Consider the following 23,909-nt stretch of genomic DNA (forward strand, 5'->3'; position numbering starts at 1 on the left):
GCCAATGAGAACTTCTATTAAAAGGGAAAGAGAATCAAGCCTGAGTTTGGGAAAACCCCACAACCACATTCACATCTCCACTCATCAGCAAAAACCCCACCCCAGAGTACACTGGGCAGTGCTGTGCCTCAGTTTCTCACCTTGCGGTGTGACAGGCCAATCCAATGTTCCTTTAAGAGACCCCTCCGCTCTCCTTCCCCCAACCCCCACTCCCCTTGGGCAGCAAAGCCCCAGGGGTGCGGGAGGGAGGGGAGGGCATCAAGAGAAACCTCAGCTTCTGCTGCTGACACTCCTTCAACTGGCTCTCGGTTTGCCCTGTTCACTCTGCGTCGCTGCCGCTCCACGGCAATGTCCTTCACCCTGCTGCTGAGAGCTCCTGTGTCGCCACTTCCCCTGCTGCCACCTGCCCGTCTCCTGCAGCCTCTGCGCGGCCACCTAGTGGGGGAACCTCGCTACAAGTGCAGCCTGGACAGCCACTGCTGATGGCTTTGGATCCAAAAGCAAGCCCGAAAGCCGGTGTGAATGCAAATGACCTAGCTGATGGGGGAAGAAGAGAACTGCCCATCAGTGGCAGCACAAAGGAGCTGCAAATAATGAATACATCTGGTCAGCAAACAAGCTACTGGAAGACTCAGATTGTGGCCCTCCAGGAAAGGGAGGTGAAAAAACAAGTCAAGCCTGAAAATAAGGGGGACAGGTTAACCCTAAGGAATATGTGTGTGTGTATGTACAGTGCTAAAGCTAAATCTACAGCTGTCTCTCAGCTGTTACCTGAGGATAAACTTAAAGCTTGGTACAGCAGAGAAACTATTGCAAACTGGGTCTGTTGTACAAGAGGAAACTGAGGCACACCACCTCATGAATTTCATAAATGACCAGCGAGTGGGGTAATTCACTATCTGACTATAGAACAAAATAAGGACAGCCTGGAGGTAATTCTTCTGTTTTTCCTGCAATTAGCAAGGAAATTTGTAAAAGGAAGTGGTATTATTATTATTAAGTACTAATCTGTCCCCACCGGGGGTGTGTGTGTGGAAATTGTTTCTTTTGTTTTTCAGACACTCTACAAGCTAGCTGGTGCCAGCAAAAGACTAACCCAGAATACCATGAATCTATGTTTTGTGGTGTTTGTCTTGTTGTTAGCATTGTTGTGTTTCAATGAACAGAAAACCTCATGACGTGGGTGGGGATGGCTTCAAAAGGCTGACCTGGGGGAAGATGTGTATGGAAATTCAAAATGCACAACTAGGAGGCCAGCACCTGTGTAATAGCTACCGTGGTATCTGGAAGTGAATCGGCAGCTAAGGTGGGCCCCACAAGCCCTATGGGAATAATGAGAAGGGGATTTGCTCGCTGGGAATCAATGGAGGGGTGTGTAAAATGGTGTAAATCCAGAGAAGATGTTTGAATGTGCCCCTCCCTGATGGCCATGGAGGAGCACACCCAGTGGCCCATGGCAAGGGGTGGACAATTGGGTGTACTGTGTATGAGGTGTTTTGCTGGAAATGTACATATTACCGGGGGCACAATTACACCACCCCAACCAAATTCCACACTACACACTGCTCTCTGGGCTTTGGCACACAGATAGATCTGTGAATCTTACTGCTGTGAATAATCGAACCAGCGCATACAGCCTGATTCCACACCATGAGGTTAAGTTGGTTTGGACAATAACCCATTTCTCTGTGGACATTCAATGGACTTATGATATGGACAAAAGCACGAAAACCTGCAGCGGCAGCATATTGCAACTGCCAGCAACTGGGCATGTTAAGAGCTTGACCCCGTCGAAGGAGGAGAGGAGGTGTTTCGGTGGTGGCCAGGATGTTGGACCTTGCGGCAGTGCTCAGGTCTCTCGGTGTAGCTGTGGATTGTTACAGTGGCTGGTGTATTGCTAAGTATACTTGTGTGACGTTGCCTATGGAAATAACCTAGAAGTAATGGAGTAAGCCCCTCCCCCCTGTACTAGACAACTTGGACCCAACCTTCCTGGGCCCACTATAGTGGGAAGTCTGGAACGCTAATTGGAACAGGTGTGGCAGCCCTGTACGAGAGAAGGTGCAGGGGACTGCACTATGCACGGGGCAGTGGGACAAATGGAATATCAACACCTTCCACCTTGATGCCTGGCCCTATCAGGAAATGTGTCACCACATGTCCTATGCTTTGCTAAGGGGGAGAATGGGAACAGGGACACAGGCAAGGCTCTGTGGTGTCAGGGCTGGGATGGGGACACTGAGGAAGGAAACTGGAATCATTGCTTGCTGGAAATTCAATCCAATAAACATCTAATTGTTTGCACCTTCGCACTTTGGGTATTGCTGCTCTGTGTGTACGCAAGAAGGACCCGGTAATGGGAGGGTGAAGGGATAAACCCTCTAACACACATTTTAACCTCTTCTTTTCACACTGTTGCTCATTCTCAGGGGCTGCTTTGTCTCCAGACAGATCCCTTCTCTTTCAGAACAGCCTTGCTCTTTCCGTCTGTTTCACTCACTGAGGTGTCAGAGTAAACACTCCCCTTCCCTCTAGTCTCAGACAAGCACTAGTATTAACTGTTTGCTACTGATGGGTTTAGAAAGCATTTGTCAAAATGTCATTTCTGAGGGATTTTTCCCAAGATCCAGTATTATGTGTTCAAACATCTCCCAGCTTCCTTGCTGAAAATAAGGCCAAGGTTTTCTTGCAACGTAGAGGCAGTTTTTCACCCCAGATGGGACTCGAACCCACAATCTCTGACTTAGAAAGCCATTGCCTTGCCCATTAGGCCACTGATGAAAGAATGGAAATGCCATCTCCTAAATGCATATTTCTCATATTAACTTGGAAGCCAAATACCCTCTTTCTGCACCTTACAGAAATGTCTGCATCCCCTGGCAGCAAGGCTACTGGGCAGGTCACTTACAGAGCTGAGCACCACCTTTCTGCCAGCCATCTTTAGAGAAGAAGGCTCTTTTCCCTGACAGCCACACAGCGCTGCCTAGCATCCCGAGAGCCTCCCTCGTGTTCTCCCACAGCAGCCGCCTGCCGGTGTGGGTGGGAAAAGGGGACCAGGAAGCAGTGCGGCCTCAGGCCGGGACAGGAGGCCCTCACCACGCCCAGACCTGCCTCTTGCCTTCAGCCCAGGCAGCCAGAGGTGCTGGGGAGCTCCCTGGCAGGCCGCTGCCTCACCCACGAAATAAGGAAAAGGGGATGAATGAAGAAGTCAGGAAATAACAAGGAAATGAAGAGGTTTGTCGAACGGGTTTCTACCCGATTTACCATCTTCTCAGCTACCGCTCAAAGTTAAAGACCTAAAGTCGACCTATCGGCATAAGTACAGATGGTTAGGTGGGAATTAAAAGGAGCTGCTGTCACAAGTGTTAGGTGCCTGCAAGCAGCATGCAGAGCGTTTAAAACCACTGCAATTAGAGGCTCAGATGAAACGTTTGCCCTAAATCAGAAACGACAATAGGACGACCAGCAGAACGCCACTCTAGGTAAACGTCAGAGTAATGGAGGCCATTAGAGGCAAAAAGTCATTCCTCAAAATTTGGAAATCAGATCCTAGTGAGGATAATAGGAAGGTGCACAAACTCTGGCCTGTTAAGTGTCAAAGTGTAACAAGTCAGGCCAAGAAAGAATCTGAGAAGCAACATGCTAAAGACACAAAAGCTGAGCATAAATCCGGTCAATGCGAGTCCTGGTCTGTCCCTGCAGAAAGGTGAACCCCCTCTGTGGCTGGAGTGAGCTCCACTAAGCCGACCTCACTACAGACCTGCGCCAGGTAGTGCTCATTGTAAAAATGTTTCCTCTGACAGTTGGGAAAATGGGACCAGCGGTGCTCAGGCCGGCTGACACAATTAACCCACCCTCCCCCTCAACAACAAACACCATGCAGCCCAGAGGAAGGGAGCCTTTGATCTTCCCTCTCATGCCTTAACTGGAGACCATACACACTAATATAGCAGTAACCAGTGCCACAGAGCACAAAGCCCACCAGTAATGCCCTCCCTGGTTGGAGCTCCAGCACCTTCTGTACTCGCACCGCGAATGTGAAGAACAAGACTCCAACCCCATCATTCTTTCCTGGCCAGGAGGCCCTTCCACCAATCACCCTCTGCCCAGCAAGCTACCCTAGAGTCATGAATGTGCATTTCCTGAACACCCACCATGGCCAAGTCCAGCTGCTCCAAGGCACTGAACAGCAAGTGCCTCCTCCTGGACCCCCAAATCCCTTCCACACGGCCACTTTCACAGATGCCCCTTCCCTGGTACTGCCCTTGCTCAGCTGCGCAGAGGAGTTTTCACCCCCACTCCCTGCCTGTCACTGCCCAGCAGCCCCTCTGGCACCATTCCTGAGGGTCACCCTGCCTTGCTCTCTTCCTGCCATATTGGGAAAGGCAGCTCCCATCTCTCCTTGTTAAAGGTCAGGTGGGCTAACTAGGGGCAGAAGCCCATTCTATGTTTTCCTACTGCAGAGCCCAAGATCAGAGACTCACCATCAGTGCCACCCAGAGGGGAGGCAAGCAGGGCAATTTACCCCAGGCCCCATGAGAATACAGTATTGCAACTTTTTTTTAATTGAACGGGCTCCCAAAAATGCTTTGTTCCAGACCCCTAAATGCTCTAGGGCAGCCCTGCTCATCTTGGGTGCTGACACACCACTGTGCTCCCAGAGAACAAGCCAGCAGGGCACAAAGAGGGATGAAAGGGCCTGCCAAAGCCTGGGATTGAACCAGGGACCTTTAGATCTTCAGTCTAGCGCTCTCCCAACTGAGCTACTTTGGCAGCTGTGTGGTAATGTTTGGGCCTGTTGCTTCTCTGCCTGAGATATTTTTGCAGCAGTTGCACACAAAAAGGACGTCATTGTGAGCGGCCCATGAAGACAAGACTCACTTTTGCCTGCCTTGCTCAGCTTGACTTGCTGCCTCACCCCGTTCCTGCCCTAGTGCCCGGGTTGACCTGGTGGTGGAAGGGGACTGGGGGCCAGTGGCGTGGGGAGGAAGTTGAGCTGGACCCTGAGCTAGACTAGACCCTGGCGGTGAGAGTCTGGCCACCACCTGCCGCCCCACCCTGTTGTCCTGGCTTCCCCCACTGGGTGTCATTTCGGGAGGGAAGTGGGGCTTCTGCCTCCCCTCCCCAATTTTCACACCGCAGAGGAGTGCGAACAGGAGAACGAACGGCTGCTCCACACCCCCACCAGAGGAACCCAACGCCCTTAGCTGTGGGGAGTAAGAAGTGGCTGTTGGCTGACATGGCCTCTCCCCGAGGAGCTGGAACAGCAGCTGCCGCCTCCCCATCGGCTCCAGGCTGTGGGAAATGCTCATTGCCTGGCTGCATGGGCGGATGCTGCTCCGTGCTCTGGAGAGCGTCTGTATTGCTCTGTCAACCCCCCGTCTTCACTGAGCCAGTCTGGTAAGGTCCCAAGTGCCCCCTCCGGCCTGGCAGCTGAGAGTCTGTGCAGACATCAGCCCCCTGCCAGCCCCACAGGCAGCAGCAGCAGCACCAGCCCCCCCAGCACCACAGGGGCACTCGATGCACTTCCTGTGCGGAAATGGCTCCTTGGCATCCTGCTGCTGGAGTGAGAGCCAGGAGAGAGCAGTGTCTGGCTCACCGTGGGGGAGAGAAGAGACCTGGTGAGTGCGGATCTCCCTCAGCCTCCCCCGCAATGCTGGTCAGTTCTATTGTCAATGTGATAGTCGGTGCTTCCCTTCAGGGCCGGCCCTAGAGGGATCCGGGGTATGGGACAAATCCCCCCTTTCTTCCCCAGGCCCTGTCCCCACTCCACCCCTACCCCCAAGCCCCCACCCCTCTCCCACCTCTTCCCGCCCTGCACCTTCCTGCCCCATTCCTTTCCCTCTCCCACTCTCCCTGCTCCTCCCCCAGCACCCCACTGAACAGCTGATCACTGGCAAGTGTGAGGAGCTTGTCAGCAAGGCCTGTAGTGGGTGGGGGGGAGCTAGCTGCCAGTGGGCACTGAGCACCTTTTTTTCTCTCTGTTGGTTCTGCAGCCCCGTAGCTCCCATGCAGTCGCTGACTCAGCTCCTTTCACATGCTAGAGAGAGGAGCAGAACCAGGGCTATGGCTGATCTATGGGGCACTAGGTGAGTGGCAGAGGCTTCAGGTGCTGAGAGTTTGCCCAACCCCTCAACAACACAGTGTGAGGTGGTGTCCCAGGCATCTCGATGAAAGGAGCAGAACAGAATTTACTTGGGGTGGGGAGAGAATTGAGAGTGTCTCAGGGGATTGTACAGAGGTATTGCCCGGGTGAGAGACTGGCTAAAACACAGGACTCGCTGTGAGCAGGACTTGAACCTGCGCAGGGGAACCCTATTGGATTTCAAGTCCAACACCTTAACCACTAGGCCATCACAGCTGTAAGCACAAAACTTCCCCAATGCTAGAGAAACTGGTAAATAATCCCAATGCCCAGGCGTGAAGTCATCTGAACTACAGGATTCCCACAGCAAACCTGGCTCCCAAAGCACAGGGGGGATTTGGGGTTTGTTCTGTTTGCTTAGCCAGGTGCCACAGGAGTCTTTGCTGCTTTTACAAATCCAGACTAACACGGCCCCTCTGATACTCCTAGTGACACTCTCCAATGGATCCCCATCCTCCACCCACCTTGAGCTAGGTAGGAGCGGATCATCATTATCCCTACTTGAGAGAGGGAGAAGCTAAGGCTGAGAAAGGAGAATTGACTTGTCTTAGGTCACACAGCCAGCCAGTGGCAGAGTTGGGAATAGGACCCAAGAGCCCTGATTTTGAAACTAACGATCAGATCGTGAATTTCAAACACTCAATGACCTGAATAAAGTGCTCTCAGATGAGCTCCAGACCAACAACAGTTCACAGTAATATTCAGCAAGTATTTGAGGAGAACTGCAATGTTAGAGAGAATCATGAACCGCTCAGAGACGATTAATGCAGCAAAGCAGCAAAATTTGTCAACATATAACAGGTTATGACTTATTTCCTTGGTCTTAAAAGAGAACAACAAGGACCTGAATCTCCTCCCTGTCAATAACCCCCTGCTCAGCCAATCAGGGTAGAGACTGAGGACGGGAGGCTGAGGGTTCTCACCAGAGAGCCCAAAGGATGGCCCAGGTCACTGGTGGGGATCATTGACCGAGCACTATTTCAGCCCCACATTTTTGGGTGGACCTCCCACAGTGGGAGCTGCAGAGCACTCCCCCGCAACACACACACACACACACACACACACACACACCGCTCCTGGTGTTGGGAGGGGAACAGGTGAAAGGACAAAAGAAGCAAGAGAAAGGAGGGAGGGATGGATGGAGGAAAAGGTGAAACAGAAAGGACAAACCCTAATGTCCCCACTGATTCTATGGGACAAAATCCCAGGTGCGGAATAAAATTCTGCCTCCTTAAGTTCGTGTTTTCCATGCCTAGAATTCAACTGTCACCAGATGGATCAGACTGAACAGGTTTCAAACCTCGAGGAGGCTTCAACCTTCTAAACAGGGATGGCTGTTTTCTAGTAAAATCAGGAAAAGGGAAGGAGAAAACTCGAAAGAGGTTCCTCCTGGCACTCACATCCGTGAACCCGAATACTCTCTCAGTCCTCAAAGAGAAACCTGGAGAAGGAGACTTGCTGAAGCAAAGCCACAGGGGTCTCTGAGGTTTCCCTGGCCCCTCGCCCCGTCCTGCCTGGCTGATGTCAGCATCTCTCTGTGAGGTCACCACCTCCCCACCACCTTTGACCAATAGTCTGAGGTCCTGCAAAAGGCCTTTGTGATGTCACTGCCACACCCCTCCCTTGCTGTGCTAATGTCCTGCCCCTGCCCAGGCACTTTGGAGGTTTGAGCTACTCCCTGTGGATCCCCCCACTCAAGGAGCGTTCGTTCTAGGAAGCAAGCCGGCTAGACAGGAAAACATCAGATGCTGCTCCCAATGCTACACTCAGTTTTTCAGAAATTAGTCGACTTTATGGCCAGAAGAGACCATTAGAGCATCTAACCTTACCCCCTGCATATCACAGGCCTCCTGTATGACACAATATCTACTTTTGGGGCAAACACATTCCAGAAAGATAGCTAGTCTTCATGAAATGACATCAGGACATGGCGAATCCACCACTTTCCTTGGTAGCTTGTTCCTGTGGTGAATCATCCTCAATGTTGAATATTTGTGCCTTAGTTGTAATATGAATTTGTCTCTTTTCACCTTCCAGCCATTGGGTCTTTTTATGCCTTTCTCTGCGAGATTAAAGAGCCCTTTAATACCCCATCTTTTCTCTCCATTAAGGCCCTTCAACACTTCAATGAAGTCACCTTTCAATCTTCTTTTGATAAGCTAAACAGGTTGAGCTCATTCAATAGCTCACTAGAAGGCATTTTTCTCCAGCCCTCAGAACACTTCGTGGCTCTTTGGTCATCAGATTCCTGAACTGAAACTGGATGTGGTTCTTGTTCTTCTGCACAACATAGCTCCTGGAGAAGAGGGATCTGCGAATGTACATTCGTATGATACCTTTGTTTAACTGATGAAAACATAAACTAGACACTTAGAGGACTGGAACTGATTTCAGCTGATGGACAGCTTTGCTAGGTTTTTATGCATTTGGACAGCAAAATGTTGAGTGTTTACATTAATATCAAGCACTCCTGTATAGAGGAGCCCCTGAACATAATGGAGAATGGAAATGAAAATGTTTAACTTTAAAAAAAAATAAAAGAAAGAAGGTTATAAGAGAACACAGGGGTTTGAACTGAGGACTACGTGAAAACTGCAGTTAAGCACTCTAACACTGAGCAATATCCCCGATGACAACAGGAGTATGGAATTGTGATGTCCAGGACTTTGAAGGACAAACCCTGATTCATCGAGCTCCTTTGCCATTCCCAGACCACAGGTGGTTTTCAAAATGGGGTTTGATTAAACTTCTTAAATGTGGTAAACACCACAGCTTGCACACCCACTGATATAGCTTCTCCCACTGACATAGCTGCCACCTCTTGGGAAGTGGATTAACTACACCCCCAGGAAAACTCTCTCTCATCAGCATAGAGGAGTGGTTCTCAAACTGTGTCAGGACCCCAAAGTGGGTCATAACTGTGTTTTAATGGGGTCGCCAGGGCTGCCATTAGACTTGTTGGTGCCTGGGGCTGAAACCAAAAGTCTGAGCCCCACCACTGAATCCCTCAAGCTCTGGTTTTGCCCTCCCCTAACTGGGGCAGGGCTCAGGCTTTGTCTCCTCTGCCTGTGCTCAGTGTAGAGGGTCTTGGTGTGTCTTTCTAGGGTCATGTAGTAAGTTTTTTTTTTTTTTTTTTTCAAAAAGGGGTTGTAGTGAAAGGAAGTTTGAGAAACCCTGGCATAGAGCCTCTGAGTATGTCTAGACTTGGCTCCCTGGGGCAGATCAGACACTGAAAGTGCAGCCATGGAGACACCACACACCAGCCTTGCCTAGCAGGCAAAAATCAAACCTCCACAGAAAGACACCCATTGTTTTCTAACCCATCTCCCTAAGCCCTCAGCCACCACCACTTAACAAAAGAGCTTTTCTACATTATGGTTCTGGTCTCACTGAAGGGTCATTTCCAATTGTTTGCTCAGACCAGCATTAGGGAAAATGGTGCCCTGGGCAAAGCTTGTACTTTGGCACTTCCCCACTGCCCCTGGACGATCCCCACTCCCCCTTTACCGCTAGCTCCTGCACTCCCAGCCCTTGCACCTCCTTCACCCCTAACTCCTGCCCCTGCTGTGCCCCCTTTGCCCTTAACTCCCTGGGCCACCAGCCATTGCCCCTCTCCTGCAGCCCCTTCACATGGCTCCAGTGCTGGGGGCCCCGCACTTGTTCTCCCTTTCCCTGGGCTTTGGCATCACTAGCCCCTGCTTAGCGAGTAGGGTTCAGTGGTCCCCAAAATGTGGGGCATGACTCTTAGGGGGACACAGAGGAACATTCATGGAGTCAATGAAATCAATTGAGCTTCTTCAGTCTCTCGCTGCAGACATTTCCCTTGTTTTTAAAGGCAAAAATCCTGATCTTTCCAACGGGAGCTGCTGCTTCAATGTTCAGTTTGGGGAGGGATTTGGCTGCACTCAGAGATCTGCCCGCGGGTTACAATCTGCGATCTGAAGGGTCGAACGCAAACAGTGTTTAGATGGGACCGTTAGTGCCGCCCCCGTGTGGCCAAAGATCAGAACTGACCTGCAGAGTTTACAGCTGGAGCCTGGGACGCTCCAGAACAAACTGGGCCCAAAGCCTCTCGCGTGGGACACTCGCTGTGCAGCAGGAGGCGGAGGGAAGCTGATTGTCAGGGCTCAGGGCAGCTCCCTGCCAGGCTGAGCCGGTGTCTGCGCTAAGCTCGGCATCAATCAGGTGATTCTGGGCAGTTCGGGGTCCCCGGGCTCCCAAAGGAGGGGGAAGCAGGTCACCCCTGGAGCAGGGTAAAGCTGCAGGGTGACAGTGGGGTTGCTGCCCCTGTGAACAGCTGCTGTAGCACCGCCTGGGCAGGACAGAGAGAGCCAGTTATACCCCCCCCGCCAGCCTGTATCGGGGGATGGGAGCACTCACACCCTGGGGACCCACCCACCAGAGATCTACGGGGGGGACAGTGGCACCCACACACCCAGGATGTTGTAGGGGGGGACAAGGGCATCCACACTCCGGGATCCTCTGCAGAGGGACGGACACCCACACATCCAGGATTCTGTATGGGGGGCAGAGGTACCCGGACACCTGGGCGGGGGATGGGGGCACCGAAACATCCGGGATCTTACCTGGGACGACAGCGGCGCCTGCAGCTCGACATGAGACGGGGGCGGGGGGAGCAGGAGCATTTCCCAGTTCCAGGCTGTCCCCGTCTGGCCAAGGCACAGAGCTCACAAGCAGAGTTTAAAGCTCCAGCTGCCAAACTGCAGAATAAGCCGGGCCCCGTGGCTGGTGCCTGTGATCCCAGCGCCTGGGGAGGCTGAGGCCGGCGGATCGCTTGAGCTCAGGAGTTCTGGGCTGCAGGGGGCTGTGCCGATCGGGTGTCCACACTAAGTGCAGCATCAATATGGTGATCCTGGGGAAGCTTGGGGTCCCCAAGTTGCCTAAGAAGGGGTGAACCGGCCCAGGTCAGAAACGGAGCAGGTCAAAACTCCTGTGCTGATCAGTAGTGGGATTGCACCTGTGAATAGCCCCTGCAGTGTAGCCTGGGCAAGACAGTGAGACACAGTCTCTTTTTAGACACCCCTACCCCGCAGAGCCTGGAGGGGGGAATGGGAGCACCCACACGCTGGGGAGTCTGACTTGGGGGGAGGGACGCACCCAAGCAACACGGATCTTGAAAAGAGGAACAGCGACACCCACACACCACAGAGCCTGGACGGGGGCAGGGGAACCACACATGAGAGCTAGTTCATGGGGTGGGGGACACACCCATATGCTCCATTGCACCATTCTTAATGAGAAGAACGGGGGCATCCGCACAACACGGATCCTTAACAGGCGGGGAGACACCCACACACTCCACTATTAACCAGGAGGGACAGGGGCACCAGACACCCCCAGTAGCATGGAGAACCCCCACATCCACCAGATCTCTCATGGGGGGTAAGACAGAGGGGATTATAATGGGGCCCAGCGCACCCACGCACCAGGGATTGTTAAGGGTTGAAGGGACAGGGACACCCACACACACTGAGATCACGTCCTTGGAGGAACGCAAACCCTCCACAGAAGGACCTGGTCTGTTCCATGATGGCAGCCCAGCCTGGGTGAGTCAAAGTCTCCTTTTATACAGGCATGTCCCAGAGATCCTGACTAGGGGGACAGAGACACCCACCCACCAGAGATCCTTAATGGTCTAGGGTGCACCCACACACCAGGGATTCTTATGGGTGGGAGGAATGGAGACAGCCAGACACACTGAGATCACTTCCTCCAAGGAGCCTGGGCCAGACAGGGAGACACAGTCCCCCTTCACATATCTGCCAGACAACCTTCCTCCCACCCCCTCCACACAATGTTCTTATCTGGAGGTGAAGCCAGGGAAACCACATGGAGGATTCTTATCTGGGGAACTGGGGGGACCCACTTACCACCAGAGATTCTTAAGGGCAGGAGGAACAGGGACTCCCACCTCTGTAGCATGGGGGTGGGTCGCCTGCTGGGATCATCGGGGCATATTTCACCTCGTCAGTTCCCTGCCATTGCCTTGGGGCCCCTTGTTCGCTGCCTCTGGTACCCAGTTTAGCCTCCTTCCTGAGGCTGAAACGCTTTGATCTATCTAAGGTCTGTGGGATCAATACGTGTCATGGTGTAATTCTGTGTTATTCGGGGGTCAGACTAGCTGAGCTAATGGCCCCTTCTGCCCTTAAACGCCATGAAAACATTTCCCTGGTTTCTCCTTGCGCCTGACAGACACCACGGTGAGGGGCCCAATAGAAGATCCTGGACACAGCGCTCTGGCTCTTACTTTACTTGGGGACGTCAGCGCTTTCCTAGCAAAGCTGCTGCTAAAGCGCCGGATTTGGGGAACGGTTCGGCTCCGATTCAGAGATCTGCCTGCGGGGTGTGAACCTGCCACGAGGAGCGGGAAACGCAACCAGCAACCGGAGGCGTTGGTTGAGCTCCGGGCTGCCCCCTGTGGCCAAAGCTTAGAACTGAGCAGCGGAGTTTAAAGCTGGTGCTGGGAGCGACCTGAACACGCGGGGCACGAAGGCTCCTGCGTGTAACGCTTGTTGGGTGGGCAGCTGAGCGTAGCTGATTTCCGGAGTTCAGGGCTGCACCCCGGGGTGCTGAGCAGGTGTCCATGCTCAGGTTGGCCTCGAGATGATGGTTTATGGGAAATTTGGGGCTGCCTGTCTCCCTAAAGAGAGCGGAACCAGGCCAGGAAAGGAGGCTTTCAAAACTCTGGTACGAAATGGCAGTGGGACTGACACTGTGAAGAGCCGCTGCAGCCCCGCCAGGGAGAGCCGGTCTCTCTTTGTGCAGCCCCCTCCATTCGTCAGGACAAGGGTTGTGCTCAAAGATCTGGGCCCCGTGTTTTTACCTCTGTGTGAAGCGCGCAGAGCAAATAACCCTCAGCGCCTCAGCTCAGTTCCAGGCTCCACTTCCATTCGCTCAGGCAAGATGGTGCAGAGCAGGGCCGGCTTTAGGCCTATTCCACCAATTCCTCCGAATCGGGTCCCGCGCCTAAGAGGGCCCCGCGTCCAGTGAGAATCCCTTCCCTGGCTAGAGGCGCCTTTTTAAATTTTACTCATCTGGCGGCGCTCTGGGTCTTCGGCGGCACTTCGGCGGCGGGTCCTTCAGTGCCGCCAAAGACCTGGAGTGAGTGAAGGACCTGCCGCCGAAGACTCGGAGCACCACCCGGTGAGTACACGCCCTGCACTTCCTAAAGCCAGCCCTGGTGCAGAGGAGCCCCTGGGTGGCTGTGGGCCTGGGGAGGATGGCTTTTGATTTTTCGGCCTGACCACTACGGGCAGCAAGGCCAAAAGTCAGATGGCCGGCTCTCCCGTCCACCACGCTCATCAGGAGCCCTTAGTCGACAGGCTCGGAGAATGCGGGCAGCGTCCCCGACTACCTCTCGCATGCAAAGCGAGCGCTCTGCCGCTTGAGCTAATTCCCCACAGCTGGCCTGACTCTCAGGCACCGGGCAAAAAAAGGCAAGGGCTCTGTGGCCTTAAGCAGAACACAGCCTGAAATGGGGGGGTGGGGGCGAGGCGCTACCCAGAGCTGGGGAAGGGGGTCCGAGTCCCAGCCACGGTCCTCGGCACAAACACCAACGCTCCCTCCCTGGAGTGTGTCTGGGGTGAGAGTTAGCCCCAGAAACAAGCACCAAACTTCAGAAGACAATGCAGGGATAGATCACTTGACAATTGCCTGCTCTGGCCATTGCCTCTGAAGCGCCTGGCATCGGTTACTGTCAGAAGACGTGATAGTGGCCTAGATGGACCATCGGTCTCACCCAGGAGGGCCGTTCTTATCTTCACCACTTTCCTCTAACCCAAGCAAAGCCAGAAGCAGGCCCAGCTCAGCAACTCTAGCAGGCTCCCTGGCCCCCGGCCCAGCATACAGCAAAACGACCCTGCCTCCGCCAGGATAGACAGCCACCGACTCCCTCTTCCAGACCAAAGCAGCCCTTCCCCGCTTTGGCTGTCTCCAAGCTGTCTGTGTGCTCTGCTCTGCTCCACGGCTGCCATGCTGCCTGAGATCAGGAGGCTGCGAGGTCTCACGGTCTCAGCTGAGCTGGTATCGCGTGCCACCCCGCCCATCTCCTCATTCTCTTCATGGACCCCTGGGATGTGAGTAATTCTGTATTTGAGTGGCTCTCCCTCCCGGCCAATGAGCTTGGCGTAGACTAGCAGGGAGGGAGGAGGAAAGGGATTGTGCTCCAGTGAGAGCTCAGAAAGAAAGGTGCAGGTCCCCCACGAGAGCCCAGCCCAGCAGAGCAGAGCAGGCTGGAGAATGTGTGTATGGGTCTGACTACTTCGCCCATGCTCTTCCATTTGAGCAAACTTCCCCCAGCTGTCTCCAGCCTCCCAGTCAGCCCAAGGGGGAGAAGGGCCGGGGAGGAAGAGCTTTGTGCTCCGCAAGGGCTGGCCTTTTGGGAGGCCAAGCGGGGAGAGGGATGGAGGCCACTGGAGGAGCTGAGCCGGCTGACTGACCATGGCTTTTAAAAGAAGGGCAAGAGAAGGTCCCGGGGCTGCCTTGCCGCTGGAGAATGCAGGCATTGATCCCGCTGCCTCTCGCATGCGAAGCGAGCGCTCTACCACTTGAGCTAATTCCCCTACCTTGGCAGGGGGTGTCTCGATCCATCAATTCGATAACAGAGGCCACATCGTTCCCCGCGCCAGCCGGTGACTCCTTCCAAAAGGGTCAGGCAAGGGAGGGCTTCCCGTAGGTCGGCTAGCTCAGCTGGTTAGAGCGTGGTGCTAATAACGCCAAGGTCATGGGTTCAAGCCCCATGCTGGCCACTGTGGGAGGAAGAGGGTGACTTCAGCTCTTTTGGCTGACTGCTAGGAGTGGCAGAGGCCAAAACCAGGTGGGCCGGGAGCGGGCAAGAGACCTGCTGGGCACCAGGCAAGACGAGGCTCCGGACACCTCCTTGGTCTCCCCTCCCTGGGCTCCTCGCTCCACCTGCTGCCTGAAAGGAACTTGGGCCCGGGGAGGAGACGGGTGAGCCCGGCCGGCTGCCTTCCAGGCTCATAGGAGGCCAGGCTTGAGCTGCCCGCCCGCGAAGCCAAAATCACAGGCCTGCCGGCTCACCCCCATTGTCCACAGAGGGTTGACCTGATGGCCCGAATTCTTGCCGGCCGACAGCTCCACCCAAATGGACCCGATGCCGGATCATGCTCCCCAGCCCAAGCCACAGAGGAAGGCTTAATACTCGGCACCCCAACCTAGGGGAGAGGCTTCACACTCCGCCGGCACAGGGTGACCTTTGGGACTTCCCTGGACACCATCCTCCCACCGCCCACAACCAGACCCCCCAAGCCCACACTCGAGCCCACCCCTCCGACAGGAAGGAGCAGGAGGACCACTCCGCCCAGGGGCACCACCACTCCAAGTCAGCTTCACTTGCTTTCTCTTCTACCCCTTTCCTCCCAAGTTATGCGCCCCTCACGGGAGCCGGCCGTGGGAAGACGCAGGCACGGCACTCTGACTGGCGGAAGCCAAACGCCCCACACCGAGAGTTTTGCACGGGCTCTTGAGGCACTGGAGGAACCCCATGCAGACGCACAGACGGAGCTAAGCTTTACGGCCAAGGGCCCTACCTGTGCAGAAAGCCAACTTGCTTGTGAAAAAGACTCCTCTTTCGGCTCCCCTTCCAAACTTCCAAATGCCTCCAAATGGGAAAACACACACACTGAAACACCCAAACGGTCCTAACGCTGGGGCCAGGCGAAAAAGAAAAGCAAGGAAAAGATTTCTAAATGGCCACCCTGCCAGAGTCATACAGTCCTGACCTCCAGACTCACAGTTCTGCTGGTGCCTCTCACTCCCGATGCGCAGCCCCCTGCGCTCCCTCCAGCTCTGACGGTGCCCCTCACTCCCGACCCTCAGCGCCCTGCGCTCCCTCCAGCTCTGACAGTTCCCCTCACTCCCGACCCGCAGCCCCTGCCATCCCAGTCCTGACCTCCAGACTCACAGCTCTGCTGGTGCCCCTCACCCCCTGCTATCCTATTCCTGACCTGTGACGTTATGAGTATAATATAATATTTCATTGAAAGGTGACAGGGCCAGAAAGAGTTAATTAACTCACCTCACCCACTGACCTGACCCATGGGTGAACCTTAAGGACTGGTTAGGAAGATCTGTAAATGAACAGAGCTTTGAAATGCAAGTCTGCATTGTTAGAGGTTGAAGGGGAGATGTTTGCTAAGGGCTTGTGATGTCAGCAAACAAGTCTTGTCTATTGCTGTAGTTTTAATTCAAAGATCAAAAAAGGAATATGAATATTTATGATGATACTTGGTCAAATAGTATTATTGTCTCTGTGAAGGTTGTGCTAACCTGTATCTGAACTGTTTAATGGGTAAATTACCCTGTGCTAATTGCCAGGATGTTTGGGAGAAGGAGTTAAGCCTGTTGTTTTCTCAGGCTGAAAGGCTGCTGGAAATATATAAGAACCCTGGGACATGATCCTGCTTCATCTCAGATCTGCTTTGGGATTTAAGACGGGGAAACCTTAAGCCATAAGGATTGAGATCCCGAGTCACTGACTGGAGTCACCCTGAATATGGACATTGGACTATCACCTCTGGACTATTTCTAAAAGGACTTTTGGCAACTACAAGCTCATCTGTGCTGTGCATCTGAACCTCAAGAATTGAATTCAAGTCTGTCTGTATATTGATCTTTTAACCAACACTCTCTCTCTCTCTTTTCTTTTTTATTAAATTTTAGCTTAGTTAATAAGAATTGGCTGTAGCGTGTATTTTGGGTAAGATCTAAGTTATAATTGAGCCTGGGTATGTGGCTGATCCTTTGGGATTGGAAGAACCTTTTCTTTTATATAATGAGATCAGATTTTCAGGAATCATCATCATATCTGACATGTGTGTCTGGACGGAGGCCTGAGGCTGGGCACTTTAAGGGAACTGCGTGGTTTGGACTTCTAAATGACCAGTGAGGTGCTACAGAAGCTGTTTTGTGCTGGTTGGTAAATCTAAGTATTAGAATAACCACCAGCGTTTGGGGTGTGTCTGCCCCCTTTTGTTTGCAGTTCACCCTGATTGAATGACCTCAGCTGGCTCCCACGGGCAGCACCGTCACACTGCTCCTTTCTAGTCACACTTTCTACACATCTAACATTAGTGTATAATGTAATACAGATCTATCCCAACACCTGCTGGAGGTCCTCTGGTAAGGCGGATTCGGCGGCAGGCCTGCGGGAGGTCTGCCGGTCCCGTGCCTTCGGCGTAACCGCCACCGAATTTCTGCTGAAGCCGCAGGACTGGCGGAGCTCCCGCAGGCATGCCGCCTAATCCGCATTACCAGGGGACCTCCTGCAGGCAGCCTGCTGAAGGCAGCCTGACTGCCACCCTCACAGTGACCAGCAGGCCACCCCCTGCAGCTTGCTGCACTGGTGCCTGGAGCTGCCCCTGTCCCTGACCCAGGGCAGAGGATATTGAAGCTGAACAGCCAGAGCTTGCAAGATAAAGGAGCAGGGTGGTGAAGCCTGGCGGTGTTGGCAGAACGGGAAAGCATCAGAGGGTTCTATGGCAACCAGGGGGATTGGTGGGAGTCGGTGAGGGAGGAGTTGGTGACTTTGTTTTGGTGGCCGGGGTAACACCACAACATTAAAGAAACCAACAGTGCCAAGTCCTGCAGTGTCGCCTGTGGAATTTCCACAAGAGCATCCAGGCAGGGTAGCCAGTCAGCGTGTGACTGTACGACCGGATCAAGCGACACCTGGCCGAGTTCCAGGAGATGAGGCTGCAGCTGGCCGATATGAGCAGGAGCACCGAGTGAAGGGAGGGGCGGCCTCCCCTGACAATTTTGCAGCCTGCAAGGAACGGAGACAAAGCAGGGGGATGCAGGGAGTCAGGGCAGGACCCGCGGATCCAGCCGTGCAGGCCCACAGTCGCTGGAGGAGAAGAGAGAGTCCTGCGAGAGGAAGCCGCTGGTGGGAAGCAATAAGTGCAGAGTGGAAACCAGCCAGCTGAGAGTCACAGGGATCTAGAAAACAAGACAGCAGCAGGTCCCATGGTGTAATGGGCAGCACTCAGGACTTTGAATCCTGGAATCTGAGTTCAAATCTCAGTGGGATCTCCTGGTGATATGTGATTTTGCTGCAAAGCCCTGGAGCTCAATGTGCTTGGCTACCCTCTCCCTGGCTGAACTAGAGTGATCTCTTTTTTCTCCTCCTCCTGGGTCACTGGTGCCCATTGGAGATGGGTCTTTGGTCCAGCTGGCCGCTATGGCCTAGACTAGCTGCAGCACCTGACGCCCCAGGCAAACCCCACAATTGTCACCCCCCAGCCCCAAACCCCAAGGGCAGAGCTAGGCTGGGGTATTTTGGTAAACAGGGAAACATTTTGCCCCTTTTTTCCTTTTAATGTTTTTAAGCCTTTTTTTTTAAAACAGAGGCTTAATTATTCGGTTTGTCCATCCATCCGTCTGTCCAACCAATGTTTCTTTCTCCATCCTTCTGGTTCTGGCTGCCCCTTCCTACAGCCATAACTTTGGTCTTGAACTTTATAGAGTAGTGAGGCACCTTAAGGGTTAAATGCTAAATACCAAACCCAAACAACACTAGTTACCTGTGTCTGGCAAAAGGTGTCTGGCAGTTTTGCCACTTTGAATGATTCAAATGGATTTTCAGTGGCATCATTAAAAAAAAACCAACAAAGCAGAACCAAACCAATTCATCTTAAACCTACAAAACAAGAGTTTTACAAACCATGAGCAGGGGCGGCTCCAGACCCCAGCACGCCAAGCGCGCGCGTGGGGCAGCATTTTGCCGGCAGGGCGGCAGGCGGCTCTGGTGGACCTCCTACAGGCATGCCAGCGGATGGTCCACCCAAGCTGCAGGACCAGCGCACCCTCCGCAGGCACGTCTGCAAGAGGTCCCCCGGAGCTGCGGGACCGGCGACCGGCAGCGCGCCCCCTGCGGCATGCCAGCATGCTTGGGGCGGCCGGATTCCTAGAGCCGCCCCTGACCATGAGTGTCAGTTTAGGTCCTTAAAACCTTTCATCATCACACACAAAGTTCTCTTTTGCCTAACATCCCTTGCACTGCGATTACTCTTTTTGACACAACTGAACCCCGATTACACGTCCATCTTGTACAACCAGAGCCAGCCAGGGGCAGGCAAGTTAAGTGCCAATAGAAACCCCGGACATTCCTTTAGTGATTTTGCTTACATTACCCAGGAGTCAAATCATTTTGATGAGATTCTCTCTCCGCCTGCTGCCTGCAGCCGTCCCCTATAGACCATTTCTGTGGGCAAAGGGCCCATTTCCCCTCAGAATGGCTGTAAAGACTTCGCAGGACAAAACATAGTGGTGGTAGTAGCCACTTTATCTGACCCTCTTGTATAATATAATTACCAAACTTCTATCAAATGTGACTGCACAGAGCTGCACATACAGTTACATTCACTGAAAGTGAGCAACTGTCCCCAGAACTCACTGCCAGTGGCACAGGTACCGTTTAAGTACCGAGATGTGCAGTGACATCTTTCATGGGAACCGGCCAGCGTGTGCACGGCCGGCATGTGCAGAGCAAAGGTTGCCCACGGGTGCTGTGTCAGGCTCTGGCACCGCGTGAGACAATGGACCACTTTCTGGTGGCTGGTTTGTTTCGCCAGCAGGTGTGGGGACTTCTGGCTACATGATGGCAGCTGCCAGACTCAGTTGGACAGGATTCTTTTCAGCTCACCTGAGGCTTGTTCCTGGCCGAACGAGGGCAACCACAGGGCGCCAGCAGAACCAGCTGCAGCTGCAGCCAGGGCGCCCTCAGCAGGGGCCGCTGTATAGCGGGCGGGTGTCATGGGACACAATGCGCCTGCTCAATGTCAGAAAATCCCCTTCAGACTAAACCAGTTTGTTTCTCAAAATCAAAACAAGTGGGATGAAAGTTCTTTGCAAAAATATTTTGTTGCCAAACAAAAGCATCTCCTGTTTGTCAGAGTGTGTTAAATTGTCTCATCACACACAGAGGGGAGACACTTAGATCACAAACATTAGATAAGATGCTTCAGTCTGAGCTAAGTAGTTGCTGCTCTTAACAATTGCAAAATAAAAAAATACAAATCAAATAGACTATTTCAGCTATTCTATTATGTCATAATGTGATCGGAGTAACCATGATAGGACACCTCATATTATGCACTACTCCTGCACCCGCCCACCCCAGGGCTCCTCAGCCCAGAGGGGAGCCCCCCGGCTGAGTGGGAAATCAGAACACCCCGAAATTACCCTGGGACCAACATGATCTGCCAGTGACAAAGTGTTGATCCTCGCTCCCCCCAGTCCCACTCTTGATACCCACACACCCCATCCCCATTCTGTGCACACACCTTGGGTCACTGCGACACTGAATACTTCAATTGGATGGGGGGCCCAGCACTATGGCTATGCCTTGCCCCCCATGGCTATTCCCTGCAGGGGGCCGATTGGGGGCACAGGGGGCACAATCCAGTGCCAACCAAGGGGGGATCAGAGGTGGGGTTGGGGCTGTGGTTTCTGCACCACCCGGATTCTGGCACAGGCTCCTTCGAGGATTTGCATTTCTTGATAGTTTTCACCCCATCACCGCTTCCTGCCCAGCCTCCCTCCTGCTGTGCAAGATGGTTCGGGGGGTATAGGAAGAACCCAGGAGTCCTGGCTCCCAGCCCCACCTGTGCTAAGCTATGAGACTCCACTCTAACCCCAGCACTGGGAGTGGAACCTAGGAGTCCTGACATCCATCATCTTTTCCTCTAACCACTACATCCCACTCCCACCCCTTTGGGGAGCCAGGACTCCTGGGTTCTGTCCCCAACTCTGGGAGCAAAGTGGGGTCTAGTGGTTAGAGCAGGAGGAGCCAGGACTCCTGGGTTTTATTCTCAGTGCTGCTGTGTGACACTGGGTCTGTTTCTTCTCCCACTTTTTGGGTATGGAGCCTGTAAACTCTCTGGGGCAGGGCCTGTCTCTCGCTGTGTCTGGGCAGCGCCTGGCCCAACGGGGCCTGATTTCAGCTGGAGCAGGGACTTTCTCTGTGTCTGTGCAGCCCCCGGCACAAGCAGGGTTTGATTCTGCCCTGGTTTCTGTAGGTGCAGCCTCTCCTCGCACACAGATTTTGACAAGTTTTCCTCCTGATCAGCAAATGGATTAAGCACGTCTTCAGTGGGGGGTTGGCATAGCAGGGAGCAGGCTGGCCGGGTGTCTTTGTGGCCGTCTGCTGGCCACACATAGGCATGGTCCTCTCCTTCTTTTGCCCCACCCTCAGTTGCTCTGTGGCTTTTAAACCTTCCCTTGGAGCTGTCAGCACCAGCCGCCTCTGCTCTAGGTGCCCAGAGGAGGAGAGGTGTGTTGGGCTCCAGCCTGGGACTCTGCTTCCCTCCTGCCTAGCCCTGACTATCAAGCCTGGCCTTGGCCCTCCTTCCTTCAAGTGCCAGGTGGCCAAACAACCCAAGACCTGGCTCCGGTGGGCAGGTTACCCAGCAGGAGGGGAAAGATTGGCTCTTGCACAGCTGGAGACAGGGAAGTTGAGCACTGTGAGCTTCAGGGCTTTACCACAAGCCAATACAAGGTCCCACTGAGATTTTAACTCAGATTGCAGGATTCAGAGTCCTGAGTGCTTCCTGTTACACCATGGGACCAGCTTCTGCTGCTTTATCTGCACATTGGTGACCCTCACGGGGCTGGCTCATGTAAGGGACTGTTGGCCCCTTACTAAAACTTAGTGGGGGGTTTGGTTGGCTAGTTCCCAGCACCAATAGAAGGGGAAAGGGCCAATGGGAAATCAGGACCCAGCGACTGACAGTCCCCAGGGGCAATGGGGAGAGGCCAAAGCTCCAAGTTAGCCACACTGACAGGCCAGGCAGTGTAATGAGGGAGCCCAGGTAGCTCAGTTGGTAGAGTGTCAGACTCTTAACCTGAGGGTCCAGGGTTCAAGGCCCTGTCTGGGTGCTCAGCTTTTAAGTTGCCTGGTGTGCCAGGAGCCAAACTCTGTTCACAACCACATGCAGATACCCAGAAGCTGTGGCCATTTCCTGGAAAGGTTCCTTTCCTTAGCAATCAGGAGAGAAGCCACATCCCCAGGAGCAGGTGCAGAAAGTGCAGTCTCTGGCTGCCAGGAAGTGCTGTGGGGCCAGGTGCTGAGAAAGCCCAATGGGGGAGCAGCAGAGATGGGGGGAAGGGAGAGAGAGAAGCAATGAGGACAGAGCACAAGTGTACAGGGGGCATCTGGTCTGGCTATTGTGGGGAACTTCCCTGGTTTATACACGACCCTGGTGGAATTGGCCAGTGGAAGGATCTGAGTCCCCACCCCCTTACCCAGAGGCTGCTTGACCTTGAGGACTGTTAGGATACAGAGATTCAGGCCAGTCTGCAAAGGCCTGTACTTTAAGAATTTAGGTGTATTTTTATCACTTAGCTAGTTATAGAGCTATAAAAGAAAGAATAAAAAATCACTGCCTGTCTGTGTAATGGCCTTCTCTTACTGTGACAGTCTGAGGCCTGGTTCTTCGGCTAAGCAGCAAAGGCAGCCATAAGCTGGGAAGTGTATGGTCACATTCACACATTCCCAACTAGTCACATTGAAATAAGGTGCTATTGCGCTGTTAGGAATACAATCCTGCCCTGATATTCCATCACCTCCAGAGAAAGGGAAACTTAGTTTGGTAGCATCCTGTCTGGCAAGAACTCCCTTATCAATAGACACAGCTGGAAAACCCTTGTCTGTATAGATGTAGTTGTGAAAGCCTCCCTTCTGTATTGTTTTGTATGTTTCTTTGCATGGTCTCTGTCTGGTTCTGTGATTGTTTCTGTCTGCTGTATAATTAATTTTGTTGGGTGTGTTGCCGGCACAAGGCCTGAGGCTACAGCAAACAGCGATTCGTTGCCCGGAGTGCCTCGCTCCAATTAGACACACCAGGGTGGAGAAGCAAAAAAAGGTTTATTTGAGATCTCAAAGCGCAGGATGCTTGGAGGAACACACCTCAGATCAAGCACACCCCAGACAAGCAGCTCTCTGTCTTTATACATGATCTTAGCTAAGCATGTCTATTACCCCCAATGCCCAGCTCCCCCCTCCCCCCCCCTTCTCCCTCCTTTTCAGTTCCCATACAGCAAATACATTATAACGTAGCAATTACTCTAAACAGGTTAGATCATACTTGGCAAAAAACATATTATCTCGTTAGTAACTTTTCTTGACAGGTCATTCTGTTTCACTCCCTTTAGCCAGGTGCAAGCAGGCTGTATAATTGCCTCCTGGTACTGATAACTAGTTGCCACACATTCCATTCTTTCCATCTAGCCTGTGGGGTTAATTAAAGTTTAAACATGGACGCGGTTCGGACAAGCAGAGGCCTAATACAGGGAGCCTTCATTGGCACTGTCATTTTCCACCCCTCTGTCAACACTGGGCCATGCCTGGTGCCACCAACAATTCCCTCCTTTGAGAATACTCAACAAACCTTTGGCTGAGTGTTCTCATATACTGTGGACAAAACATAATTGAGTTCTATGGAGCTGGGGCTGTCAATGAGAGGGTACATAGGGACCTTCGGGGCACGGGGGGTACAAAGTTTACGGAGGAGCAGTTAGAGAGATTAAACTCTTGGGCAAAACTGATCTTCAGGTTCTCATACGTATTTGACTCTAATTTGTTAGGGATTCCCCTCCATCCCGCATGTGCCTGGGGAGAAACGGGAGTTAACGAGAGGAGTGTTCCCATAGCAAAGAGTAACATTGTGGCAAACCCTAGGCCTGGATCCATACTGGGCAAGTGATCCTAAGGCCTAACAATTACAAT

The 23,909-nt window shown here is 53.1% G+C and overlaps 5 non-coding genes across 5 annotated transcripts; 3 read left to right on the forward strand and 2 right to left on the reverse strand.

Moving 5' to 3' along the window:
* Positions 1-4,700: 4,700 nt before the first annotated feature.
* TRNAF-GAA lies at positions 4,701-4,773 on the reverse strand. Its single transcript has one exon. It is a non-coding gene; the product is annotated as a tRNA-Phe (tRNA).
* A 1,506-nt stretch (positions 4,774-6,279) lies between these two features.
* TRNAS-UGA lies at positions 6,280-6,361 on the reverse strand. The gene has a single exon. It is a non-coding gene; the product is annotated as a tRNA-Ser (tRNA).
* An 8,478-nt stretch (positions 6,362-14,839) lies between these two features.
* On the forward strand, positions 14,840-14,913 carry TRNAI-AAU. The gene has a single exon. It is a non-coding gene; the product is annotated as a tRNA-Ile (tRNA).
* Positions 14,914-18,142: 3,229 nt separating this feature from the next.
* TRNAQ-UUG lies at positions 18,143-18,214 on the forward strand. The gene has a single exon. It is a non-coding gene; the product is annotated as a tRNA-Gln (tRNA).
* Positions 18,215-21,987: 3,773 nt separating this feature from the next.
* On the forward strand, positions 21,988-22,060 carry TRNAK-CUU. The gene has a single exon. It is a non-coding gene; the product is annotated as a tRNA-Lys (tRNA).
* The last annotated feature ends 1,849 nt before the right edge of the window (positions 22,061-23,909 follow it).

The sequence above is a fragment of the Mauremys reevesii genome, linkage group 12 (assembly GCF_016161935.1).
Source record: "Mauremys reevesii isolate NIE-2019 linkage group 12, ASM1616193v1, whole genome shotgun sequence".
Taxonomy (NCBI): domain Eukaryota; kingdom Metazoa; phylum Chordata; order Testudines; family Geoemydidae; genus Mauremys; species Mauremys reevesii.